Source organism: Cupressus sempervirens, chromosome 11 (assembly GCF_028749045.1).
Source record: "Cupressus sempervirens isolate cs-2001-9-10 chromosome 11, ASM2874904v1, whole genome shotgun sequence".
Taxonomy (NCBI): Eukaryota; Viridiplantae; Streptophyta; class Pinopsida; order Cupressales; family Cupressaceae; genus Cupressus; species Cupressus sempervirens.
Window position 1 is genome coordinate 158,059,086 of NC_143128.1, and position 26,481 is coordinate 158,085,566.

At 31.5% G+C, this 26,481-nt stretch overlaps 1 pseudogene; it reads right to left on the reverse strand.

The window, feature by feature from the left end:
- The window catches only part of LOC149528681 (aquaporin NIP1-2-like), a 74,862-nt pseudogene extending 64,524 nt beyond the window's left edge, over positions 1-10,338 (reverse strand).
- Positions 10,339-26,481: the final 16,143 nt, after the last annotated feature.

Below are 26,481 nucleotides of genomic sequence, written 5' to 3' on the forward strand. Positions count from 1 at the left end.
GGTTCATTTGAGAAATGAGCATTTTCCAGTGAGCACATATAATAAGTTGAAGATGAAGAAGTTTGGACCATGCAAGATAGTGAAAACGCATGATTCTAGAAATGCATATGAAGTGGAGTTTTTTGCTGAATTGAATATTTCACTAGTATTTAATATTTCAAATTTGATAGAGTATTATGATGGAGGTGATGAAGATGAAGTTGTAGAAGCTCAGTGGAGTATTCTAGCAGCTAGTTCAACTACAAAGGAGATTGAGGAGATATTGGATAATCATGCTGGTAAAAGTACCAGGAACAAAAATTATGAGGAATATCTAGTCAAATGGAAAGGAAGGCCAATTGAGGATTCATCATGGCTATCAAAGGAGGAGGTTAACCATCTTGGTTTTCCTCTGAATGACTGAGACATAATGGGGTCACTTCTCAAATTACCCTAAGTGGCTGATGCAAGAGCATTGTAGGTGTAAGAGAAATCTTGCATCACCTAAAAATGTTTTTCATTTCAGTCTTTTCTATTTTAATAAGGACTTGTAGATAGGGTGGTTACTATTTATGGGAACTTACTATTTTTAGTAAGTTTTTCATACAATCTTAGAATGTTCTCATTTTTTATATGAAGGTTCCTTATAGAGTTATAAGCCTACCATAAAAATCTAATTTCTCTAACTTAAGTATCAGAGAAGTTATTGTGGATTTTTGGTGGAAAAATATGTAGAAAAATCTTCAGGCTCACCATTGGAGGCCTTAGAGTTCCCAAATGAATTTTGAAAACTTGATAGAAGGGAACTTGCATAGTTCCAAGCATATAGATCAGGAACTGGCATTTTTGAAAAGTGGTATAATAGCCAATTGGAGCAACGATTCGAGAGTTATGGCCTTTCAAAATTGGGCTACCTAAAATGCCTAAAATAAATGTCAAAAATGTATTTGGGTAACTCTATATGTATTTTTAGGGTTTGTCAACCTTAGGTATTAAGTTTGAGCATCTAGAACAAATTACCTATTTAAGAAACGCCCAAACATTGTCTAGGACAACTCTAGGTGATAGTTTGCATCTTGTCTTGTAGATTATTGTAATGAAGGCACCCATGTGGGTTAGCATATTGCACTTGTGAATTCTTTAATTCTACATTTGTGGTGGAAATAGAAAGTCCATATTTTATTCTCACATTTGTTTTTATTTCTTTATTTCTATTGTGAGTTTATGGTTTTAAGGGAAGCACCCTTCGTCACCTCCTCTCCTTTTGATCCAAGCAATTCATCATCCCATAAATCCCTTATCCCTCAAAATAAATTTATCCCTCTTAATCCATCTCATGATCCCCTTTCTAATCAAGATCAAGACATTCCCTCTCCTGCACCCATTTATGATTCCATCCCATCTTAAGAGCTAGCATCCACATATCCTCCACTTCATGAAGATGTTCCTTCCACTCCATCCACTAATACTCATCCATGTCAAGATCAAATCACTCCATCTCATGGTTCCATTCCCGCCACTCCATTATATGATTTTATTCCATTATATGATTCTATTCCATTATATGATCCAATTATTCCTTCCATCCCACTACATGATCCTCTTATAAGTCAAGATCAAAGTACTCTTTTATTTTCATTTCATGATCTCAATCCATCTCATGATCGCCTCATCTCTCATAATCCCCCTTGTGATCCTAATCCTCCATGAGATCTTGTCACACCTATCCAATCCACTCATGAACCCCGTATACATGAAATTGTATCTTGTAGTGAAAATAATAAGTGTCTCATTGAAGAAATAACTTCTCAAGATGTTGTTATACCAAATATATATAGAAATCCAAGGATCAACATGTCACCTCTAAAAGATCACGTTCAAGAAAAGAAAAATGTGATCCAAAAGAAAGAAAAAATCCAAAGGCCATAAAGGCTAAAACAAAAAATTGGAAAAATTATGTGGATTCCAAAGCTACTTAATGAAGCAACAAATCTGAAGGAAATTTTCAAAATGGAATCCAATTTTGCTAATCCAAAGGCTTCCTTCTTCCAAAAATCCTCAAAACTTCCATTAACCAACTCTATTTTGGGTCCTTATGCCACAAAATCCATCATCTCCTTCATCCATTTTGGGTCCCTATATCCCAAACTTCAAACTTTTTCCTACATATGCCCCAAAATGTCTTCTTGTCCATCACCCTTCAAGGTATGTGCCAATAATGATCTTTCCACCTCCATCATCTACTCATTCACAACTCTTCCAACCTAGCATCCATCAACCATGTCTTCCTCTTAACCACTCCACCCCATTTACCCAAACTTTGTCATAAGTCCTTGACCTCCATTTCCTAACCCATTTCATCCTTCTTTTCATTATCCTACCGGCATCTATGAGAAAATAGTAAAAGTTCCTTGAAAATAACAAAGAAAGAGAAATAAATATCAAGGGGTACCATCCATGTATCTAGATGCTTGAGTCCTCCCTTTTTTTTCTTATCTTGTATCAAGTGTCTTCCAATTCCTCTTATCCTTCCATTCACTTTTTCTCTTCCACTTGCACACTACATTAGCAGCAAGCTTCATCCAAAAAAAAATCTAAAGTATTTTTAATGTCAATTCAAATTTAAGATAATAAAAAAAGAGTGTACCATTTTCTCCCAAATTAAAATTATCTCATTGTACTAAGAGGCAACATAACATAAATATATAAGTAATATAGTTCCTTATATGGCCACAAACATCATTTTTTTCATATGTGATACCCTTAGCTTTAATCATAAGTTATTTCAACCACATATGGTAGTCATTTCTTGGTTATAAATATAAATGAGTATGCCATAGATTTATGAAAGGTAATTTAAGTATTTATCCCTTTGTTAGGCTCTCCCTCTCATCCTCTTTGGATCTCCTTTTTTTTTACTAATCTCTCTCTCTCTCTCTCTCTCTCTCTCTCTCACACACACACACACACACACACACACACACACACACACACACACACACACACACACACAGTTTGATCTCTATCCATATCTTCCTCTCTCCCCCACACACACATGGTTTAATATCTACCCATATCTTCCTCTCTCCCCTCCATACCTAGAAAAATCTCCTTCTCTATCCATCTATCACTTTCCACCACTCCCTTTCATATACCTCTAAAACTCTACATCTATATTTTTATCCCACCATATTTCCCAATCTATTTATATCTTTCATTTTTTTTCCATAGCTTTCTATCCCAATATATATCGCCCATTTAGATGGACATTTATCATTATCTTTCTAACTTCATATCTATTTGTATATATGTACTTATCTATGTCTAATGTCTCTCTATCGATATTTTTTAAAAGGCTACGACCCTATGAAAACTATGCCCTATTAAAGGCTTACAAAGACTATTAAATCTTACTCTATTAAAGGATTTCAACACCATGCTAAAAGTGCACCTATTTAGAGGACTTTAACTCACAACAAAGTAAGCACCGTATTAAAGGAATTGTAAAAGCTTGTTAAGACTACTATGTTAAGAGATTTTCATTGATTCACCTGTTAGAATGTTTTAGTATTGATCCTTCAGTTAGCACTAATCTGCTAGATATCAAATCCTCTCTTTCCTTATGTATACTTGATCCTTCTAATTTGACATGTCTTCTCTATCCTCTAACTGCTTTACTTGTTTCTCTCTAACTAATTCTACAATTCATATATTTGCCATAACCTCCATAGTCACCATGAATGCTCTTTCTTTTCTCTTAGCATTCCTCCTTCTCCTCTCACATACACATGCCAGGCTCTCAAAATTTTTAAGTTTTTATCTCCTTATAAAAAAATTGGTAGACTAGGGTTAGGTAGGAACCAATGATTGTGATTCATCCATTTTCCTACTTAATTCATCCCTTTTTCTAATTGGTTTCATGCGCTGAATAGGGATTCACAAATATGTATACATCCTTATCTTCTAAATTGTTATAACAATACTTAAGTTGGCCCAAAAATAGTTTACATATGAATTTGTGTCATTACAAACAACTATAACAAAAACTATTTACTCGACACTTCAAAGCTTTGATGCTTGACATCCACTATATCCTTAATGTTGTAACTAGGCTCCTACATGAATCGACATACATAATTTTACTTGAAATCTAAATCACTCGACATGTATTGACTTGCTTGGCACTTGAGTGACTCCGCACTAACTATCTTCTTGGCACATATTGGCGTTGGCCACTAACTATGTATATTGTTTAACATGTATTATTGACAAATTATACTCGGCATGTACTACTTGCTTGACATGCACTAAGTTCTATTAAGTAATGACTTAAGTGTTTTGTCACTACCTTTTCAATATCATAATAGGATCAACATCTATATCTTATGAGGTTCTCCCTATTGTGGTCTTTATATATTGAGATTTACCATAACCATATCTCATTCCGTTAATTGTAAGTCACTTTTCTACTCATCAACTCTTTACATCATTTTATGGGTGTTATCAGTCAAGGTTTATTTACTACATCATGAATCTCCTTCATAGACATGGAAAACTCTTCAACAAAACCACTCTTATCTGTAGTCTTTCCCAAGTCTCTAAGCTCCATTATGCCCCTTGCACATATTCCATAAACTATTTCAAAAGGACTCTTGCAAATAGATCTATTTTGAGTATCATTATATGCATATTTAGCTTTAGGAAGAATATGATCTCATGTTTGACAATATTCCTTCATAAAAAACTAAAGCAAGTTTCCAAGGCTTCTATTAACCACTTCAATTTTCCCATCTATTTGTGGGTGATAAGAATACTATAAAGAAAGGTCGGTGCCTAGTTTTTTCCAAAGAATTTTTGAGAAATGACTCATGAATTTTGAATCTCTATTTAAAACAATGTTGGTTGGAAAATAATGGATCCTCACTAGCTCCTTGAAGAGAATATTGGCTATGTGACACACATCATGAGATTTTTTCATGGCACAAAGTGAGTCATTTTGCTAAACCTTTCAACTATCACACATACACTATCAAGTCTATGTTTGCTCTTAGCCAACCAAACTACACATTCCATGCTTAGCCATTCCAAGATCTATTTGTTATAAGAAGTGGTTGGTATAACCTTGTATTTGATGAATTTACCTTTTTCTTTTCACAAATGATGCATGAATCACACATGTCTTTATATCTCTTCTCATTATTGGTCAATAATAGAATCTATGAGAAAAATCTAGTGTCATATAAATTGTAAAATGACCACTCAATGACACATTGTATTTTGCTTTTATCAATTTCTCTCTCATAGAGCCTCTTGGAACACAAAGATTCCCTCCTTTGAATAGTAAACCATTTTGTAAATTATAATCAGTATATTCATTAAGAAAGTGATTTTGAAATTCCAGACATACCTGGTAGGGTGTAGAAAAGTCTTCATCTTTAACATATAGATCCCTCAAGCTATCTATCCCAATGCTCCTTAACTAAATTTTGTGTATTGTTAGCAACCTTCTAATTAAGGCGACTGCTACTTTATTATTCTACCCATTGTTTTTTTTACAGTAAAAGTATAGTTTTGTATGTATTCAATCCATTTCATGTGCTTGTGACTTAGTTTTTCTTGTGAATTAAGGAAATGTAAAGCTTTTTTGTCAAGATATAACACAAATTCCTTTGGAAAATGGTAATGCCTCCATTTTCTCAAGGATTGGACTAATGCATATAACTCTAGGTCATAAGAGGTGTACTTCTTCTTTGCAGCATTAAGCTTCTCACTATGAAATGATATTAGTCTATTTATTTAGAGTTCTATCTTATGAAAATATAATTAGAAATCCAATGGATGCTCTACATTCAGCCTTAGATGGAATTGGTGTGTTTTCTTTAAAGCTTTGAGTGCATGTAAACCTAAGGGTCACTCAAAGCCTATTAATTAAAAATAATAATAGATCTGATTATTCAATAAGTACAAATGTCAAACATATCTATATTCTAGATCGTTTATGAATTCTCCTTGTCCAACAATTAGGTATATGTCATAGTAGCACCCTAACCAAAATTATTGCAGACAATGCCAAAATACATATATTGATTGTAATTTTAGTGACCAAGAAGTTTCTTGTGTTGGTATCCTGAATTGATAGGTTGGACTTGGGCATATTGAGAATAGAGAAAATTTCATTAAAATTTACAAATAATGAATCTAGATACTCCAACACATGTAGAAAAACATTGTTCATCTCCAACAACATGTAGTTATTTTTTCTTACCAAGTTCAAATTGCAAAAGAATAATGTTTATAAGATTATTTTATTAATAATACAATTTTATTCAAAACCCTAAATTATTCTTAGACAACTTTTTTTTGAAGCTAACTCACTGAAATATACAATACATGAGTGTAAATATTTTAGCACTTGAGAGGAAGAAACAGAAGAAATAATTTATTTTTAAAAAGAGGAAACCACAGAACTAAGGAGGTAGAATTTTATGAGCACATGGTCGGTAAGGCATAAGAATGTAGAAGATTAATTCTTAGAAGATGGATGTTCTTAATAAAGAATCCATGCATAAAATCCTTAACAAAAATTGCCCTATTTGAAAATTCCAATTCTAAAGCAGTACTGAGTCAAATATTTGTTGCCAAAATTCCTACACTGACTGACAATATATAGAGAGGTTGTTGTGGAGGAATGCAAATTTCTATGAATACTACCAACTCACGGGTATTTTTAATGCTCGACATTGTCTATAGAGCTCAATGTTTTAGAGAATGGAAAAATGTATGATGTGAATTGATGTCATTATATTAGTCAAGGAGACCTTTGATGTTGAGTCAATGTTGATAAGACAACTTGAATTTAGGTTATAATAAAAATGCATGCAAAGAATAAGTAGAGAAAAAGAAAAAATTTAGTTAGTGCTTAGTTATGAAATCTTCAAAGAAAACATTGACTTACGCACTATTGAATTGAAGTTACCTGCAATTAAATAAATTATTTTTATAATAGAGCCATACTGATTGAGAACTCCAATAAACCTATGCTTCAACAATATTCATTATTTACATAGGCCTTTGAAATTCATTTTTCTATCTTTTTTATTGTGTGTGGTCATCGATAAAAGACAAGCATCTTCTAACTTTCTGACCAATAGAGGAAACAAAGTTGTGTCTTCTATAGTACTAGTCATGGGGTGTTAGTTTTATTAAAATCTAACATATAAGAGGTCAACCACAAATGGAAGATTAAACAAAGTACCTCAATTAGATGCAAGTTTCTACAAGAAATTGCAACCTGTCAATGAATGTAGGTATATTTGAAATATCTCGAGATTGATTCACCCTAGGTTCCTCTTCAATAATTTTTATAAGCTCCATTTTAATGGCTATATGCTAATGTATAATTTTTATGTGCTACCACTTGAATATATGTTTATTCCTTTAACTATATAATGTTTGTTTAGCTTTGAATAAGACACTCTTTCTAATGTCCACTAGTAGCATCTTATCTTGCATCTAGGCATGCACAACCTTCATTCTCCATGAAATTGAAAACAAATGTCAAAGAAATATCTAGAAAGGTTGAATTCATTTTGTGACTCTCAAATAACTTGCAAAAGGAACAATACCTCTTGGAGCAGTTTGTCTTCAAGAACTACTTTACGCATATATATTCTATCATGTACTCTATCATATACTTATTTTCATCAATTCAAAATGATGAAACAATCCATAGAAATTCTTCCATCAAATTTGCTAGAATCTTGTACATGAAATGCCACACAAGTGAAGCTTGGTTTGTGAAGAAGTGATGTCTAAGCAATGGGAATATCAGCAAACAATCAAGTTATTTCCAAAAGTGTAGGTGAGAGTTCAATTCTATATTATAAGTACAAGGTTCCATTCATATGGTTGGCATGCAAAATGTGGAAAACCATAGTAGCCACACGAAGTGTTATAAGGTTGTCACTTGTCTATGATGCTCAGCTATGTGCACAGAATTAAAAAATTGGATAATATAATACAAGTGAATTAATATGAAGCTACCACTTATCAAATGGTTCCTACTATGTGTACTATTAATAAATATCCAAATGTTTGTAAATAAAATTTCCTATTTTTCACAGTAGAAAAATAAAAAAGAAAATAAGAGTTAAATTACAAAATCTCACTTTAGTAAAGTATTTTGGAGAACATATGATAAAAGGACACCACATAGTTTCCTAGAAATGAATAATAGGTAAGAGTGTTTTATGAACTAAGACCCCTTTCCCACATATACTATAGAAAACTGAAGTCTAAGTGATTTATAATCTTCTTTTATACAGTATACTTATTTAATAAAATAAAAAAATACATAATCTAAATTATCATACCACCCTGCATTGTAAAATAACTAAAGAAACCACTATCTATTCTTGCTCTGGTATGGAAATACCCTTATAAACAAGGCTCCACAAAGGGCACCCAAAACAGGTCCAAGAATATATACACACAGCCCTCCAAAATTGAATGTTATCAGTGCAGGCCCCAATGATCTTGCTGGGTTCATCGAACATCTCGAGAGTAGTCTGTATAATTGAAAACATTCTTCATTTAGTAGCAACTAAATTTTCAAAAAAGAAATGCAATCCACCCAAAAACATAAATGGAAACACTTGTTTATTAGTTCAACAGATACCTGCAAATAAAGCATTACAAATAGCCACACCATCCACAACAATCCCTACCATTTCACCTGGCTGCAGGATAAAGCATCACTCATTAGCTACTAATTAGATACTCTTGTGGAAAAACTTCACCTAGTGAGCTATAATATATAGCCTCTCGATTCTGTACATTAAATGATGAATAACAAAAATTTAACTGTATTACTATACAATTTAAGGGTAAAATATAGTTGGTTTTGGTTTCAAAAATTCCTTTGATGTCTAACAATTACTAGTAATGTACCATAAACATACATTCATCTCCATTTTTCTTTTCCACCTATGTTTTTGTCATAGTCAAAATATGTTACTAAATGATATACAATCAAATGTAATATAGATCTATAGAATTGTAGTAAATTGAATCACATACTGCTTTAGAATCTGTTACTGTTGAAGATATAACAATGGTGAGTATGAATGTGATAATGAATTCCACAACCAGTGATGCCATTGGATGTCCGGGAGGAGCATTGACAGCAACATCAATGGAGACTTTTGTAATAGTTATATCCTGTGCAGCTGCAGCTGTTGTGGCACCAACAGTCTGAGATATAATATAAATGGGTAGCTGATAATTTCAAAGACATCAAAAACCATCAATGTTAGCATTGTTAGCATCATGAAAGAAATATAGTACGATGTCCTTTAGAATCCAAAAGCTTATATTATAATTTTTTTTTTCATAGATCAAACCCAATTTGTATTTTCTATGTACTAGATTAGTTTACCTCCTGAAGAGATAGTTTTCTCACAGATGAGAAGGCAAGACTAAATGCAGGATTTATGTGAGAATAAGAGATATGTCCCACACTGTAGACTAGTGCTACTATAACCAGTCCAAAAGCAGCAGCAACCCCAACTTGATATAACACTTTATCCCTTGTTTCCACCATGATTCCTCAACAACTAGCAAATACTAGGATAAAAGTTGCCACCAATTCAGCTGCTACCTATGTAGAAAAATCATATGATTACATTGGGAAATTTAGAAAAACAAGAACAAATGAAAAACCCATACATATAGATAAAAAATTATCTGGTTTTATAATATTAATTTTATATTTCTGATTTAGATTGTGTAAATTTTTTGATCGTCAATCTATCATCAGACCAAACAAATAATTAGAAAATATAAATTCTAAGATCCTCTTATCTCTACTTTGTAACAATCACTTTTAATTCTTATAATTGAATTTATAATCTGATCCATAACAGATGATGAAAAGTTTCACATATAATTTAAACTAAAAGTTACAATTAAGCCAGAGGGTTGATGAAGGTCAATGGGAACGGGATCCCCTTGAACGTTAATGGACTATATAAAGACAGAGATAAATAAATACACTTACAGATACATCTTTATGTTTATTGGATATACCTTTTTGTAAATTATGACCTCTAGAAAGATATTATTAGTTGTAGTAGCCTTCAAATCTTCCACTTCTGGTTTCTTTGTTTGAGAAGAGAGTCCCATATTTGGAGCAACATTCTGGGCAGAGATGATAGAGGAGGAGGCATCCTGCTTTGCTTTTTCATGGCGAAAACATTCCCACTTTTTATTGTAGTAGTGTAGGTGTTTACATGTTATGTAAAGCTCATCTAACAGGAGTTTCACTACTGTTATAGGTGTTAGGCTTCTCTTGTTGGGCATAATGAGAAGTTAGTGAATTATTAATATTTTTCTCTGCAATGCCTTTATTCTACAATGAAAAGCTAAAAAAAGAGTTCTGATTGAAAGTAAATGCAACAAATGCACACAAACAAACAATTCTAAGTTGGAGACTTCAACCAGGAGAAAATAATAAGAAATGAGAGAACAATTGAATTGTTATGTCTAGAAAGTTGCAAAACAATATCTTTGTAAGAATAAGTCTATTGATTTATAAGAAATAGGGCAAATAGGGACGAGAAATGGATAAATTATTGTGAACGAAGATCCAAATAGTTGAAAGAGCAACAAAGAAAAAGATCATACGAATATGCTGATTTTTTTTAATTGTATATCTGCAGCATATCCATCTGTCATGGACACCTAGAATGGTTAACGTATAAATTGAAGTTAATATAAAACGAGCTTCTGACATTGTGGATATCAAAGCTCAATTGGCCGCTTCCGTAGTTGTTTTTATTGTAAATTACAACTAAGAGATAAAGAGGCACCCAAAATACCAACATTAAAGTTAAATTAGATTACAAGACAATGTTGATAAAGGCGTTTAGCATGTGGGAAATCACTTAACTTTGTTCATTCCATTTGAATAAATGACCTAATTTTTTTTTACTTTCAATCACGACTCTTATTTTTAGCTTTTTATTTTTAAATCAATAAATTATTAAAAATTTTAAATGAAAGTTTATGTTTATTTAGTTGATTTAATATATAGTATAAGTATAAATATCTACTGTTTAAATATTTTGCTGTCTTTCTTTAGACTTGAAGGCAATTGATTTCACATACTGTACTGCTCATTATTGTAATTTTTTTAAAAGTAGGACTGTATCAATATAATATCCTCTCTAAAATTCTTCCCATCCCAATAATTTAGCATTCCTCCTATGTTAATAGAGTGTCCAAATGCAATAATACTTCAACATACATAGAGTGGATTACATAATCAGCTATTACTTTACAAAGAAAAGAAATGATTTATTTTGATTCACCATCATTCCACTGCCATCAATTGATAAATGTCAATATGAAGAAAAATTTACATGCTAATCTCCTACACACAACTCAAAGGCTCAACAAAATTAGTGCAAGTCCACTCACCCTTAATTATACATAAGTTATAGCATGCTCTGATACCAAATGAGAGGTGACATTCTTGATGATATACTCAACAATGAGGACACACATTTATACTATGTGGAGATGGATGCAAGCATAGTTATGGTAACTACCTAATATTAATATCCTATACACTATAATAACAAACTTATATCCTAGCATATTCTTATAGTACTAATTTTGGTTCTTTGGCTTAATGTCTTTTTTAAACAAAGGTATTAGGCCCTATATATATATATAAGCAAGGAAATAAACACATTAATAATAATAGAAACAAGTGCCACATAGTGGCCGTTATGATTTAAAAATTAATAATAATTTAATTTAGTTTAAAAAATAATTAGAATATAACTAAAATAGCTATAGTATAAATCATTTGTTTGAATTTTCTCTTCTATATATTTTTTTATTCTATTGACTAAGATTTAAAATAACTAAAACATCATTAAAAAAAATGTAAACACTAGTAGTAGCTTTATAAATTTATTCTTTTTATTGTAGTAAGTTAATTTATTATTTTAACAATGTTAGTTGTTAATAATTAGTAAAATTTAATAAATATTAGAATGGTTATTAGTAATGTAAAATAATAAAATACTCTCCTAAAATATATACAATATATGTAATAAAGAATAAATATTATAATTAGATAAGTATTTAAGCTTAGTTTAATATGATCAACAAATATTAGTTTAATGATATAGATAAGATATGCAAAATATGAAATTACACTAATCTTGATTAATTTTTTAATATTAGTGTAATTTTTTGGCATATTCACACATGACATTTATGTCATATTCACCTATTACAAATAGGAAGAAAGTGACAACTTTTATGAGTACAAAAGGAAGGTTGAGAGGAATATTTATTTTCTCCTAATGGTATAACCCCAACACAAAACTAATTCTTGCATTAAATATATTTATGAAAATAAAAAGTAATTATTAATAGCATATTAATTGAAAAATTACCTTAAAATATTTAATCAATCCTAAAACCTTGCCAAAAATAATGTATATGGAGATACTCATCTCAAAAAAGGGGTCTTATAAAAGTAAATTGATTGAGCCAATCATAATTCAAATAAATCAATTATATAACATTTTAAATTAATAAATATTTATGGAAACTATAGTATTAATCAAATATTGAAAAAATACTAATTAATGATTGGCTCGTTAGTGTGCACAACTATTGCTTAATTGAATAGAGGTGAATGCAATAGTACATTGCCTATGGCAAGTAAAACAAGTGCCACGTAGTGGCATGTACTTGTCTTATAGTAATTTGTATTGATTTTATTGAATATAATTATTAATATGTAGTCTATTTTTATTAAATTTTATTCAATATAATAAAAATATAATGAATAAATTTTAAAAGTAGTTAGATAGAATAGTTTTAAAAAATTTGCATTTCTATATATATTCTCCCAACTTAAATAGTTTTGAGTTAGAATATATCCATAAAAAAATATTGAATATAGCATATTCCATCAATATATTTATGATATTTATAATTGTGATAATTAATTTTCCTTTGAAAGAAATTAGAAATTACAAAAAATTAAATAGAATACATATAGTTAAATCTTTAAAAAAAATTTGTTTATGATCCAATTTATATTTAGAAATTATATCAATTGTAATGCATTAACGTCTTGTAGTATTAATTACCACTATACATGAAATTAATATATCTATTTTTATATAAAATTATTTTAATTTATTAAATCTAACAAAATTTTACAACAAATTCAAATATAATCTATTGACAATTTATGTAAAAGATTAAGTATAATTTAATATATAATTGAAAAGTGCCATGTAACTATCCATTTACATGAATTTAGTCAAAAAATTTGTAATATGAAGAAACTCCGAAAAAAGGGGTCTCATAACACAAAACCTATTGAGCCAGTCAAATAATTTGTATAGTATATGAAATCTATAATTAAATAATTAAACTTTAGAAAGAATTTAATTATTTAAAAATATTTGTATGTGATTGGTTTAAACTAATTGAATTTGAGAGAAACAAAATGCAATAGTATGTTGCCTACGGCAAGTACAATAAGATTCTTAACTCACATTTCCATAATTTACAAAACTAAATCTAATCTATAGTCACTTGCCTAACCAATATATATAGATCCTAGAAACCCTTAACAGAAAATGATTGCTTTCATCCCTTATAAAGTTTAGGGTTCACATACAAAATTCAAAAAACATTCTCTAAATTGGTGTATACAAAATGGAGAATACAAAATTTGTGCAATAGCATCCATTGCACAAGTACAATTAGGAGGTCCAAGGTCACAATATGGGTAATTTGATTGTATTTTAAATATTTATGACATATTTTTTTGAGATAAGTGATGCTCAAATTGATAGTTCTAGCATAGTTTTCACCCCATGAAAGGAATATTTTAACTATAGACAATAAAGATTTAGAATGCAACGCTAGTTAAATGTTGCAAATTTAACTGTTATTGAAAAAAAGCATATAAAATGCATTAGATAATGCAAAAATAATAAAATAGAAAAAATCAATAAATTATAGAGTCTACAACCTCTATAAAAACTTCCTATTGTAATTAGTTTAGAAAAACCTAAAACTATGTAATTGATTTGTAATTCCAATGGAATAAAATAACATGTTTGTGTAATTTTGTAGTGTTCTCTTTGTGTTCTTTGTTTACGTTGTTTTTTTTTTCCCTTGTTTCACATTTGGTATTAGATCTATAGCCAAAAGACTGTGCAAAGAGTTTGTTGCCATTGAATTAGAACAATGAAAATGATTTTCTGAAGAAGTTTCCTATGAGTTCAAAGGATATATTGAAGCCATAATTTGAGGTAATTTATTTTTGTAATATTTTTTACTTTTCTTTAATGGGTATGATAGGAAAAAAGACTCAAAAGAGAATCAAATTTTGATTTGTGAAAAATATATTTTGAATTCTCAATTGAGAAAATTGGAGAAGTGCAATTTAGGAATAGTGGAGAATTTTAAAATATTTGGAAAGGAGAGATATGAATATTTATTTCAAGTTGAGAATCTAGAAAGAGAATTACAAAAGGTTTTAAAATGGAAAATGTTGAATTGAAGGAAAATTTAATGCTATTTGATGAAATCAAGAAGGAGAATGAAGATTTGGGTAAGAAGTCAAAGATTTTAGAAAAAGATTTGAGATCTTGAAATCACATTAATCAGTTTATGATGTGATATGTGGTACAAGTGATCTATGTGGTTTGAATACATATTATAAAGAGAAAGGTACTCCTATTTAGTTAGGTAAACATAAAGGTAAGAATACTTTTGCAAGTATAGATGTAAATTGTTATGATGATAACAATGGATGTTTTAAAAATAGTATATGTTTGAAGATTACACAGAAAGTGAGATTCAAAGGAAATAGATTAGGAAAGCTTGGGAAAGGAATGAGCCCATCCAACCCATTTGGAGGCCAAAATATGAAGGCCTAGGATTCGGCAAGAGAGATGGAACTAATGTTGCAAGTATGAAAAGTTTAGAAAAATCAATTGAAAGAGTGCATTGTTCTAACTATCATAGAGAAGGACATTTTAAGGATAAATGTTGGGATCTTCACACTTGTCAAATTTGTGGGTTGAAGAGTCACAACAACAAGACATGTTGGAATGGAGGCTATGATGGACAATCTATGAAAATTTGTATGCAAGTTGATTATGGATGGATTGATGAATGATGATTGCAAAAGGTTACAAAGATTTTGAAAAGGTTGTACAAAAATTAATGTTTGCATGTCAAAAGAGATAGTGATAGATCAAGGTTGACATGTTTGAGTGAAGTAGTGGATGACTACTTGTTTTGATTGACACATGCAAGTGTCATGGAGTCTTCTTTATATTAGAGAAAGGAGGGAAAGACTGAGCCTTGTGATCTCTCATGAAAGAGAGAAATTAATAAAGAGATATTTGACTTGTATTAGAATTATGATGTTAGTCTATAATATTCTAGTGTTGAGAAGTTGCATTATGAGTTGCATGAGTCATGTTTGAGTTTATGTAGATCATATTGCATGTCTTCACATCAAGGGCAAGTGTTGAGATTTAAGTGATGGTTGAACTCATAGTTCTAGCATAGTTTTCATCATCATTGGTAATCCTTCCATGCAAGAAATATTTTTTGTATAGATGATGAATATTTAGAATGAAGCACTAGTTAACATGTTGCTAGTTTGTGAACTGCTAGCTAACTATTATTGAAATAAAGCATATGAAATGCATTAAATAATGCATGATTAATGCAAGGACTGTAAAATAGAAAAAATCAATATTGTTGTGATATAAACTGGATTGTTACAAGCCCTTTCATTTACAAAAGACTCACCTAGGGTTCTCTTCTAGCCTAATAGGGTTCACCTTTTTCATCCTAAGCTCAAGAGGATAGCTATCTTATCCTGCACACTTCCCTATCTAGCTACATGAATACTTTTACAACTTGCATCCATTATGAAGACATTCCAACTTATTCTGCAAATACACAATTTCACCAAGAATGGTTATTCTACCTTCAACTTGGAGTGAGGGATTAAACTTGAGGGATTTTATACTTTCCCTATCCTCTTGGTCACAAATCCATAGGTTTTACTATTGATTCTTTCAAATTTGGCAAAACTATCCTAATTAAGCCTAGTTGAATTAAGCCTCCACATTTGGTTTTTGGAATATAACTCTAGATCTCCTTTAAAAAGGTGGAAAACTAATTACCAATATGAATACCCTTTTTAAATTAATTCAAAAAATTTTAGTTCTTTGAATCTCAACTTGTCAATACACCACTTTTCTACTTTTATTCCTAAAAGTAAGGGTTTTATGCATTTCATGTCAGCACCTACTAGGGTCTAATGAAATTCATAGAAAATATTATCTTGCAAACTTTTCCTTTCACACATAGTTTCCTCATATATCCCTCCTCCTCATATAATTCTTATATTGAACTTTCTATTGCATTCAATCTATCAAAAACAACTTGCTAGCATTGTGATCACCTAGCTATGCTTCAAAACATTCCCTAGGGCATCAATTGAAAAATAGCAAAAAGGTTTATCCAAACTTCTCCTTTTCCATGTACATTGTAGAAGGAATCACTTCCAAATTCCTCAATGCAATGATGATCCTACGGTGAGGATTCATGGGGGATCTATTTTTTAGAAAATTGTCAAAACAATAATGACAAACTATCTATTTACAAAAGATTTTCTAACTATAAACAAATGAACTCCTATCCACTTTCAATATATCAAAAAATTTATTGTGAGAACATGAACTATAAGGATCCAATGCAAAGAAGAATCTTTCAATCCATTAATGTATTTGTGCAATCCAAAAAGACAAAATTATCAGTTCTAGAATAACACTTTCATGGCTTTCAATTTCAAAATTCACTTTCTACAACATCTAACCCTTGGAATGGATCTCCTTCATGGTTTTATTAGAGGTTTTAGATAGCTATTTTAACTATCAACTTCATCCTCATGATATGCAACTTTCTTGTCACAATGTTGTCATGCAACTTTGCAAAGTTGCTGACAACATTTTGCATTTCCTAGAAACTTTGACATTGGACACTTGGAAACTTCCAAATAGTCCTAATATGGTCTCTTTATTATGTTTAAGCATGATTTATCCTTCAAAGCATCCACTCACATTATTTGGACCAATTTGACCTAATCGAGAACTTTTGTAGCAAATTCACATCTTTCTTAATATTGCATCAAATAACAACATATGACCTCCAACCTATGCAAAAATATGTAAAAACATCATCGAAGACATAATAAGCTCAAATCCAAACTTCCTCTAGAATTCTAGTGCATAAGACCCATAACCTAATCTTGCTTCCTATAAACCCAAACACAAGGTAAGCAAAAACATTTAGAACAAATTGAGCCTAGTCGAATCCATCTAAGAGAAAAATCACATGACCTTCTAAGGTCCAAACACACCTTACTAACTTGTCTAAGGTTAGTACATGCCAAAACCAAAAATGTGGAACTAGGACTAGGAGTTAGCCTACATGTTCATGCACCATACTCCCTTGAACACAAAGAGTTCAATCCATCCTTGGATTGAGAAAGCTAGAGTCTATGCCCAAATTCTTGAAGTCTTCTTTCTTGATCTAATTAGCCTCAACGTCATCTTTTCTATGTCACTTGAAAAGATGTTCCCAGTAAGTCGTCGTCCTAATTTTCTTGTAAAATATTGATTCAAGTATCTTCTCAACTATTTTTGCTAGTGGAGGACTTAAATTCAAGTCTTCTACATCTTGAGTAATTTCCTTAAGTATCTGATCAACATCTAGAGTAGGGAAACTCCACATTGCATGTATTGTTTCCATACTCGAGTAGTATTGTGCAAGTTCTAAATTTTCTCATCTAAAGTTTATGGGGAACTCCCTTCTATGACCATACTTTTGTAGATGAACCATCACAAGATCCCCAACCTTGAATTGTACATCTCTTTTACTATCATCTATCTTATGCTTGAGTTTTCCAACATTTTTAGTTATGGTCTTCCTTATTGATTCATGGAATTCATAGAATGGGAAAAGTCCTCAACATAACCACTTCTTTTTTCACCATCTTTGAACTCCATTAGTTCAAACGCTCCTCTAGGATGCAATGCATAAATAATTTCAAATGGACTTTTACCAGTTGACCTATTGACTATATCATTATATGCCTATTTAGCCTACCCAATGAGTTGATCCCAAACTTTTCCAAATTATTTTGTAAGACACATTATCATGTTGCCAAGGCTCCTATTTATTATCTTAGTTTGAACATCTATTTAAGGATGATAGGTAGATCCAAAAGAAAAATTTGTGCCTAGCTCGTGCCACAAGGTTTTCCAAAAATGGCTCATGAACTTTGTGTCCCTATTTGACACAACATATAGAGGTAAGCCATGGATTATTAACACCTCATTGATTAAAAAATGTGCAATTTGGAAAGCATCATGGATTTTTTTGCAAGGGATAAAATGTGCCATTTCACTAAATATATCCACTACAACATAAATACTATCAAACCCTTGCTTGGTCTTTCGTAACCCTACCATAAAGTCCATGCTTAAAAAATCCCATGGTCTTATAAGAACTAGAAGGGGATGATAAAGGCTTGCATTGGAAGATGTGTTTTTTCTTTTTTCTTTTTGACACACCACACAACATTCAACATACTATTGGATATCCCTATTTATTTTAGGCCAAAATTAGAATCTAGTAACTAACTCTTGAGTCTTATTGAACCCGAAATGACCACTAAGCTCCCCATTTTATTTTTCTTGACTGAAAATTTCCCTCATTCATCCCCTAGGAGCACATATTTGATTCCTATTAAACAAAAAATCATTTTGAAAAGTTTAATTAGAAAATTCACCACGAAAATTGTTCTTTTACTCCTTACATACTTTATTAATATTTGCAAAATCTTCATCATCAACATATAGGTCCTTGAAACTATCAATACCAGTGCTCTGCAACTAAACCTCTTGTACTATGAAGAGTCTCCTACTCAACGCATTAGCTAAATTGTTCTATACTCCTTTCTTATGCTTGATATGAAAGGAGTAATCTTTTAGGTATTCCAGCCACTTCATATGTTTGGTAATGAGCTTATCTTGGGTGTTAAGGAAGTTGAGGGCTTACTTATCTAAATATACCACAAACTCTTTTGGAAGAAAACAATGCCTCCACTTTCTTAAATCTTGTACTAGAACATATAACTCTAAGTCATAGGAAGAATACTTTCTGTTTGCATCATTAAGATTCTAACTATGAAAAGTCACTAGTCTCCCTTCTTGGCTTAGGACTACCCCAATAGCCACATTGCTAGCATCACACTCCACTGTGAAGAGTTTGTCAAAACTAGGTAGAATACGAATGGGTTGAGTAGCTATCCTCTTCTTTAGTGTTTCAAACTCATTGTTTTCTTGAGGAGTCTAATAATAAAAACTTCATTCCCCCTTGATGGTGTCTAACATAGGAGCACAAATAGCACCAAAATGTTTGATAAAATTCTTGTAATATTAGGCCAAGCCATGAAAAATTCTTACCCCTATTGCAACTTTGGGATCAGGCCAATTAAAAATGGCATCTACTTTACTTTGATTCATCCTGAGGTTCCCTTGAGATAGAAAAACCCAAGGTACACTAGCTCCTGCTTCATGAAGTCACACTTCTCCAAATTTATAATTAGCTTTTCTTCATGTAATTTTTAGAATAATTTTTACAAATTTTTAATATGCTCCTCCTTAGTTCTACTGAAAGTCAACATGTCATCTAAATAGGCAACAACAAACTTACTAGTGTAGTCTTTCAATACCTCATTCATAAGCCTCATAAAAGTTGAGGGAGCATTTGGCAAGCCAAATGGGGTATGTGCATGATCATGGTTTGTTGAAAATAATTGGTCAATTGTATATTGTCTTTAATGTTACACAAAATGTCATACATTCACTAGTTAGTGACTACCCAGATCACTAGGGCAATGAAAAGCATTTTTGTGGCTGCTAAGTATTCTTGTGTATGACAAGTTCAGATCACAATGTCTACCAAGTTCACTCGGGAGACAAAGGAAAGTTGGAAGGTAATGAGTGTTAATCAAGCTCACTTAGTTACCAAATAAAATTCATAGAAGATAGTGTCTACCAAGTTCACTCAGGAGACAATGAGAATTTGTGTGAAAATCAGTGTTAACTAAGCTCACTGGGTTAATGAAGGAGAATTTCTTTTGAGCTAGTGTGTACCAAGCAGGGTCGGCCATCGAAGAATTTTCTAGTTTTGACTTATTGAATTAAATGAAATTTTTTAAAGGTTTTAACTGACTCAAAAGCTAAATATTATTTATTGTAAGTTTTATTCATGCTGACTTGACAATATATAAGATATATACATAAGGTCAAGTTGGGAAATTTGAATGAGAATAAGCATGAAGAAGAAGAATCCTTAGAGGAAGTGAATTTGAAGGATAAGAAGAATATCCTTGTGGAGTTGTAAAGTTATATTTGATCAAGAAGGATCAAGTATTGAAGCCAGAATTGAGATTTGTAATCAGCAATTAAGTTGTATAAAAAATTAGGTCATTCTCATTGTTAATCTCTATCTATTGTAGCAGTGATCTAAATTTCCTAACAGAGTTGGCTTAGTAGCTATTTGTAAAATCCTCTAACAAGGTGGCATTTCTAGATTCAAGTGTCTAAAGACCTCTAACAAGGCCACTCCTAATAGGGTGATTAAATCCTCTAATAGAGTCACACCTAATAGTGTGATTTGTAACTTTTAACAGGGTTGGTTCCTAATAGGGCTCACTTCATAAGAGTGAAAATCAATAACTAGTTGTAATTGGTGGTTTTTCTTAAATTGGGTTTCCATGTTAAATCTTGGTGGCTCATGTGTATACAAGAAAGTTTAATTAATGTTTATCATAGTTAAATCTTAAATATTAGTTATTTCTAAGTAACAATTAATTTTTAGTATTTGTAAAGTTACAACATCTGCTAGTGTTAACTGAGTGCCTATATGTTTGCTGAGGTACAAAAAAAATATAGTTTATCTCTAAGTTGAGTTGACTCTAAGGGATCTAGATTTTTTTTTTGTGCTAACTAATTAACCCCTCCCCTCTCAGTTACTCCTCTTATATTTCAAACAATTGGTATCTAATCTTTTGGTTCTTGTAGAGAAGGTTTCAAGGACCTAAGCTAAATATCAAGATGTATTACAAAAGAGAGATTCCAAAGTTGAATAGAGATAACTTTGCAGCATGGCTGAAACTTATGAAATTGCATTTGGCAACCATTAGTGATTCAATTTTGAAATATCTTGATAATCAATACAAGGCTCCTACTAGAACAGTGACAATTGAAGAGATTGTTGAGAAGAAAAATTATAATATCATGATGATTGATATTGCTTCTTCTCTCAACTATGTTGAATTTGATGAAGTCAAAGATTGCTCTACTACTAATGAAAAGTGGACCAAACTAAAGGATATCTATGGAGGTGATGATAATGTCAAAAGAGCCAAAGGAGAAAGTCTTAGAGGTTAGTTTGATTAGATGAAGATAAGAGAGGATGAGAACATTGCAAAATATGTTCATAGAATCAAAGCAAGTTTTAGTACAATCAAAGCCTTTGGAGGAGGAATGAATTATAAAATAGTTGTAAGTAAAGTAATCAAAACCCTTCTTTATATCTTTGCAATTAGAGTATTTTCTATTCAAGGCATGAGATGTGATCCAAACAATAAGATAAATTTGGATGCTCTAGTGGGAAGATTGATAGATTTTGAATTGGATAACTATGATAATTATGTTCCAAGTTCCAAGGGTATTGAGTTTGCATTTGAAGCCAACCTTTCACTCAAGAAGAAAGGAAAATTAAAAGCTAAGAAATCTGAAAGTGAAGAAGAGGAAGAAATTTTTGACAATGATCTTGAAATGATTGAAGCTCTACTTGCAAGGAAATATCCCAAAGGAAAAGGAAAGTACAAAGTCAAGATTCCTCTAATCTATTTTTCATGTTAAAAAGTTTGCCACATTTCTGCTACGTGTTTAAATAAAGAAAGAAAAGAAGAAAATAACAATAGTAAGTTCAAAGGCATGAAAGAATTCAAGAGCTACAAGGACTAAAAAGACAAAGGTAAGAAGTCTTGTTTTATGGCTAATGATTCAAATAGCAGTGATAATGATGAAATGGTCTATATAGCTATAAAAGATGAATCAAATGATGAGTCAAACAATATAGAACTTATTTCTCATGTGAGTAAGAATGATACATGGATTATTGATAGTGGTTGTTCTCACCATATGACTGGTGACAAATTTTTTTTTTGAACATATGGAACATGATGATAGTGGAAGTGTTAGATTTATAAATAATGAACCTTGTTGCATAAAAGGAAAAGCTTGTATTTAACTAACCAATAAACTTAGATGTGACAATGCCTACTGGGTGGAAGGAGTAAAGAATAATCTATTAAGTGTGGCACAGTTGAATAACATTGGATTCAAGGTAAAATTCATGAATGGGAAGGCCAAGCTACTAGATGGAAAAGGAAATCTAGTTGGGTCTGGTGATCAAACAAAAGGTAACTTATTCTACCTAGATCTTAGTGAAAGTTCATGTTTCATTGATCAACTAGAAGAAAGTTGGTTATGGCACAAAAGGCTATGTCATGTGAATTTTGATAATCTGATCAAAATAAGAAAAAAAAAAATGAGAGTAAGAGGTATTCCTAGTTTGAGGAAATTGATATGGGTCTATGCAAAAATTGTTAAATTGGAAAGATGGAAAAGACTAGTTTTAGAAGTAGGAACTATAATTTAGAAGAAGTCATGGAGTTGGTTCATACAGACCTCTGTGTACATATTGGCATACAAAGCTATAATGGAGATAAGTATTTCATTTTATTTATTGATGATTATTCTAGAATGATGACTATAATTTATTTTAAAGAAAAATATGAAGCTTTTCAAAAGTTTAAATGGTATTTGGAAAGAGTAGAGAAAGAAATTGGAAAGAAACTGAAATGTATAAGGTTAGATAGATGAAGCAAATTCATCTCTAATGAATTCAATGAATTCTGCATTGAGAAAGGAATCAAAAGACAAGTATCAGCACCTTGTAAACCTTAGCAAAATGGTATATTAGAGAAAGGAACAAATCCATCATGGATTATGCAAGAACCTTGATAACAGAACAAAATGTTGCAATCAAATACTAGAAGGAGGCAATCAATATTACAGTGCATACCCAGAACAAAGTATAGCTAAAGAAAGATTCAAATCAAACACTTTATGAACTATGGTATGGCTACAAACCTAATGTAAGCTACTTGAAAGTATTCAGTAGAAAATATTATATCTTGAAGAAATCTAGGAAAAGAAAATTTGATGTCAAATGTGATGAAGGCATATTCCTAGGATACTCCTACAGAAGGAAAGCATATAAATGTTTGAATTTATCAACTCACTAGAACATAGAAAGTGCACATGTAAGAATTGATGAGTTTGTAGAAATGAGTGAAGTGGAAAGTAGCAAAGAACATGAGGATTACAAAAGATTTGTGTACTATGAACCTAATAAAATGACTAATCTAACTAGAAGTCAAGAAGCTTCATCTACCAAGTCCCTAAAATCACAAGAAGTACTCAAGTTGCAACCAGTACAACTTGAGTCATAGTCAGAAGGACCTGAGTCATAGTCAATAGATACAAATATGATGTTAGAGCAAACTAAGTCAGAAGGACCCGAGTCACAGATAGTGGGACCCAAGCTTGGAGATCATGCCAAGCTATGTGAAACAAATTCTAAACCCAAAGTACCTATATTAGCAAGATATTTTAAAAGGCACCATGCACTTGAATAGATCATTGCAGACAAGTTTTATGGTACAATGACAAGAAACAAATTGAAAGGTACATGCTTACTTGCTGAATTTGAACCTAGAAATGTTAAAGATTCTTTGGATAATGAAAGTTGGATTAAAGAAATAGAATAGATAGAAAAGAATAAGACTTGGACACTTGTTCCTAGACCCAAGAATAAGAATGTTATTGCCGCAAAGTGGGTTATTAGAAATAAGTTGAATGAGGATGGAGAAGTTTCAAGAAAGAAAGCAAGGATAGTTTACAAAAGTTACTCTCAAGAGGATGGTATTGAATATGGTAAATCTTTTGATCTTGTTGCAAGATTAGAAGGTTTTAGAACTTTACTAGCATATGCAGCACATAAATTTTTTAAATTTTATCAAATGGATGTGAAATTTGCACTCTTGAATGAAATTATTTAGGAAGAAGTTTACATTGAACACTACAAAAAGCATTGTATGGACTCAAGCAAGCTCCCAGAGCTTGGTGTGAAAGACTTCATAACTAGTTGATTTATCTATTTCCAACAAACAAAATTTCAATGTAGGAGTAATATTTTTTTCATATCTAAGAGTAATATTTTGTTGCATACCAAACTTGAACTTGTTATTTCCTCTTATACATTGAATAAACAAATCTTAAATTAAAAAAATCCCATACTAATAGAGAGATGACAACTTTATATCGCTATCAACCAACTAAAATAAAGATAAGTAAAAGAAATGAAATAATTGTTTCATTTTGATATTCTCCATTTCCATCAAATTTGAGTAATTATGATGAAACATGATTAGTAAATCTAGCATGGAAAGATATTACCAGATAAAATAGATGATAATTGGGTAGCGTCCAGTTTACAACTATGTCACCCACAATTTTCCTACATCATTCTTTCCTTTAAAATCACATGTCCACCACATGCTAACTTACTACCAATGCTAAATTCATCATAGCACAACTAAAGTCCCTACAACATAACAACAATCTAGCTTTACCAAATCACATTACAATGCATAATGGACTCTTAAAAAATCTATTGTAGAGAGAACAATACAGTTTGAGGTGAGGTCTAGATGACCTAGGCATCCACTATAATTTGAAGTACAAAATGACACCCAAGATTAGCATGCATGGATGCAAAATGTGGAATTGCATGTTAGCCACATGCCTATGGCCTCTTGATAGGTGGATTGTTCATAGTTTTTATCATATTTTTCACATAGAAATAAAAAAGACTGCTAGCAAAAACTGTTATGGCCAATCATAAAAAATTTAAAATGATAAAAATTTATGTTTTAATAGAAACATTTCAAATGACCACAGGTTAGGAGATTTTGGCATAGTATAAGTATTCCATTATATTAGATTTTTAGTGAGAAAATTAAGGAAAAAATAGAAGTGTTGAAAAAATTGACATTTGGCACTGTATAAATATTCCACTACATATAATGAAAGTTCTTCACAATCCACCTGTCTTTGCTATCCTCCACATGCCTTTTCTATCCTTCCACATGTTACATAGACTTAGAATGTGGAAATACTGAGGGAAAATATAATCAACATCTACAACCCTTCCTTGATATTTCCTTCATTCTTAAGCATCACTCTCCTCCAACTCTATGGGTCCAACAAAATGATTCATACAATAAGGTATAGAGAAATTTTAAGTATTCAGATATAACAAATTCTTTTATGTTGTTAAACAAAAATTACTCTAACATAGCTCACAACATATAAGAAGGATGATGCCAAGGCAAGAAGGATTATCCTTGATGGTGTCAAGGATCATATTATTCCACATATCATAGAGCTAGATATGGCAAAGAAGATGTGGGATGCCATTTTGAATCTGTACCAGAATGCTACGACCAATAGGAAGATGTTTCTTAGAGAGAAGATGAAGAATACTAGGATGAACCAGGCAGAAGACATTACAAGTTACCTCACTAGGCTTAGACTTGTTAGGGATGAGTTAGTAGCTATTGGAGATTGTCTCAATGATGACAAGCTAGTGAGAATAGTGCTAAATGATTTTTCTAAATAGAGGAGTGTCTTTGTTCAAGTTCTTAGTGGACAAGATACCTTATTGAGTTGAGATCAACTATGGACTTATTTCACCCAGGAGGAGTTTACACTAAGTCTTGTCAATGGGGCCAACAAGAGTTAGAAAAGTGAGGTGGACCAGGAGAATGTTACCCTAGCGGAGAAAGGGAAACCAAAGAAGGGATTTAATAAAGGATCAAATTCAAAAAGTGAGAAGAAGAAGAAAGACCTTTCTAAGGTCAAGTGCTTTGGACGTCATGAGTATGGTTACTATGTCAGTGATTTCCCAGAAGGAAAAAGGCAAAGAAGCAGGTGGCAGCTTTAGCAAGTGCAAAAGAACTCTCCAGTAAAATGGAAGATGAGTTTACACTTGTAGCTTGTATGGTGAGCTCAACCTCATAGATTATTTGGTATATAGATAGTGGGATATCATTATATATGATGGGATTTAGAGAGTACCTCTCCAGTTATAAGGAGAAGAACACCAATATCTAGATTTCTATGGGAAACATTTCCAAACTCAACCCAGTTTGGAAAGGGTCTTTTT